Genomic DNA, 3,558 nt, shown 5'->3' with positions numbered 1-3,558 from the left:
ATGCATTCACAATCTAAAAGTCGCACTTACATTGTATCCTATGAAAATTGACTATAAATCATGTTTAATAGACTATTTGATGGAGAGCTCAGTCAAACGAGTTAGACCGTCTTATGGAGGGAGGCAGCAAATTGATATAGACCATTAAGTAGTTTGATGGAGACCATTAAGTAGTAGTGTGACAAATTGTCTAGTGTAGACATTTATTAGGCTTAATCTTCTTGACGATTTTTTCTTATTCCTTTAGTTTAAGTTAAATATATACCATTATAAGTATGACGATACATTGTATTTGTTGAAGATGGTTGCTGCCCCTTCAAGATTGTGTTTGATGAAGGCTTATATGTTGTGTTTGATGAAGACTTATATGTACATTTCATTTGTTTTCTGCTTTGCTTTAAGTATGTTTTAGGTAGTGCTTAGAGGTTGCCTAAGAGTGGGCTTTTTGCTGAGTAACTCACCTCATAACCACTGGCCATGTGATAAGAACAAGCATAAGCTTTCTTAAACTGTTTTTCACATGTTTTACACAAAAACACGCTTACTGCATAAAAATAAATCTGTTCTTTTCTAAATAAACAGATTCATTTTTTTTCACTGATGCCTTGGCTAAGTCTTGTAAAAATTAGATTTTGTGCATCAGGTATTTTGACTAAGTCTTCTTCTTTTCAAAAACGACTGAGTTTTAAATAGTTAAACTTTCTCTGTTTTCGTTTTGAAAAATAAATCTGTTCATCTGTAAATGAATAGATTCTTTTTGCCTCTGGTGCCATGTCAAGCTTAAACGTTTTTGAGTTTTATCTTAGCACCAGAATGTTTGACTAAGTCTCCTCACTTAACAAATTCTCTAACTGCTTTTGAAAATAAATCTGTTCTTTTTATTTTCAATCTGTTCATTTTATAACAGCTTTAACTGTTTTTCAAAAATCTGTTATTAGTTGGCTTTCTATAAAATGCAAACTTGTTTATGAGATTAATAACAATTCATACATTTGCAAAAACAAGTTTTGACAGCAGAGAGTTAAGTGTTTACAAAGGATTAGCATTTGTTCTTCAAAGATTTAGAAAATCACAAAGTGCTTGTTCTTGGTTTGGTTCCAAAAGCTTGGTGTGAGGTGCAGCTACTGTTCTAGCAATCTTGCCTACTGGTTTAAGGCAGATCTTTGTATCCTCAATCAGGTGTAGTCGTTTCACTTCTCATTTCTTGTAATAGTTTGGTTGAACACTCTTCTTGATAGGTGTTCTTGGAGAGTGGGTGTGTATGTGCTGAAATAGGTTTTTTCAGCAAGAGTACCTAAGTTCTTGTAGGTTTCAAGAACAGTGGGAATTGTACTTGGTTGTACTGTGTTTTAGTGATTGCCACCTGTTGTTGGTGAAGACTGGAAGTAGCTCAGTTGAGTGAACCAGTATAACTGCCTGTGTTCATTCTCTCTCACTCTCTGCAATTTCGTTTCTGCATAATTGATCAAACAACAAAGAAATAAATCTGTTCAATTGAAAATAAATCTGTTCTTTCTGGGCACTGTGCATACTGTTCTTGATTTCTGAAAAAGTTGTTTGAATCTGATAAGAACATATATAATCTGCTAAAAGTCATTGGAACAGATTGACTGTGATAGGTTACTCAAGAAACTGTCAAAGCTATTAATTGAACCTTAAACAATTGCTTAAAGCTGAAGCTTGCTGTTCTGTGATTCATTGTTCTTAATTTCTGGAAAATTGCTTGACATCAAGAAGAACACTCATAGTCTGTTAAAAGCCACTGGAACAGGTTGTTTGCAAAGGTCACTCACTTAATTAGCATGCTATCAATTGAACCTTAATCACTTGCTTGAAATTGAAGCTTGCTGTTTTGTGTTTCACTGTTTTTCAATCTGATATCTGTGTGTATGCATCTGGAAAAACTATCAGCATAGTCTTGTGATTAACCTTGCTGTATTAAAAGCTTTTCAAACAAAAACAGTGCTGAAATAAATCTGTTCATTTTCACATAAATCGATTTATTTTCTGTAAAACTGTGTTAAACACTGTTTCTGCGAGAAAGTTTTAAAAGGTCAATTCACCCCCCCCCCCCCCCCCTCTTGAACTTTGGCACTATTAAACCCAACAGTATTGATAGACTCTTTGTGTATAAAATCATCCACTGCTAATGAAGAGGATTCTGACACCTTGTTATCAAATATTTTTATCTTTCGGACAGAGGTCTTCTTCTTTCATGATTTAATTAAGCTTCTATCAGTCTTGTCTTCCATGAAAAAATATATATATTATATAAGAGGAAAATAAATAATCTATTTAGTTTTAAAGTATTAATTTTTTCTCATACTTAGTCTCTTTCAAGTGTTGAAAATTAATATAAAGTTCAAAATAGATCACTAGTGCAAAAAGGTCTATTTACGACAATACATTCGCAACGCTTTTATGGCTAAACATTGTTCTTACACGGTGGTATTTTTTAAATTAAATGACTCTAAAACAACGACTATGAGGTAAAGTCATCGTTTTAGACCAAAGCGTTTCGTCTAAAACAATTACCCAATTCAAAACATAATACATTATATTCTGAATACAATACAATAAAACTAATTATCTATATAAATAATATTGTAAACCAAGTAATAATTAAAATTAAAATATTTAAAAATAAAAAAACTAACCTGTAGCGTGAACGTGAACGGAGCTGTAGTGACAATGGAGGCAAGAGCAGCGACAAGACTGACAACAAAATAATAGCAGGGAAGCGTGAACAGAAGAATCTCGTACGGTATAGAACGAAATAAGGAGAAGCAGCGGAGGGAGCGGCGGAGGCAGTGGCAGTGGTAGCAGCTTTCGTAGAAACAAAATGAACTCTTGATCAAGAAAACTTAAAATAGCACGAATGGAGAGTGAGGGTGTGAGTCAAGAAAATTAGGTAAAAATATCATTTATGAGTAATAACCGGTGTAATATATTTTTTTTTACCGTGAAATGACATAAAACACCGATTGCGTAGTCCAACCAGTGTTATGTGTAATTTTCAAAACTTTAAAAACATTTTTGTAATCTAAAGATTACATATAACACTGATTCATGTATCCAATAGGTGTTATATGTAGTGCCCATAGTTAAATTTTTCAAATATTTTTAAACTCTGGGAATGAAATATAACATCAATTGTATAGAAGAATCAATGCTATATATCATTTTTAAAAGCTTTTATTTTTTTTATTTTTAATCTGGTAATGACATATAATATTGGTTCCTCTATTCAATCAATGTTATGTGGAATCATAGAGATAAAAATTTTAAAAACCTTTTTTTTTTTGCTCTAAGCAGGACATTACACTGGTTGGATAGTCCAACTTGTGTAATATGTGTCAAATATTTACAAAAATGTCATCGAGTTTTTTTTTATACCGGTCATTTAAGCGACCTAATATGTCGTTGTAAAAAGTGTTACTAAGTTCTATTTACATATATCACTACAAGAAAATCATTAAATAGAAACGAATTTTAGACACCAAAAATATTTAGTTGCTATATTGACTAAATTAAAGATCATTTTAGAGACTAATACAA

At 32.0% G+C, this 3,558-nt stretch overlaps 1 long non-coding RNA gene across 1 annotated transcript; it reads right to left on the bottom strand.

Annotated features, from left to right (window-relative positions):
• Positions 1 to 942: 942 nt before the first annotated feature.
• Positions 943 to 3,558, bottom strand: LOC150025690 (uncharacterized). The gene is made up of 2 exons (XR_016514697.1): positions 2,658 to 3,558; positions 943 to 1,453 (listed from the first exon to the last, which is right to left on the bottom strand). It is a non-coding gene; the product is annotated as an uncharacterized LOC150025690 (long non-coding RNA).

This window comes from Phaseolus vulgaris, chromosome 8 (assembly GCF_051622355.1).
Source record: "Phaseolus vulgaris cultivar YP4 chromosome 8, ASM5162235v1, whole genome shotgun sequence".
Taxonomy (NCBI): Eukaryota; Viridiplantae; Streptophyta; class Magnoliopsida; order Fabales; family Fabaceae; genus Phaseolus; species Phaseolus vulgaris.
Note: the sequence above shows the minus strand (reverse complement) of the source record. Positions and strands in the feature narration are given on the sequence as shown.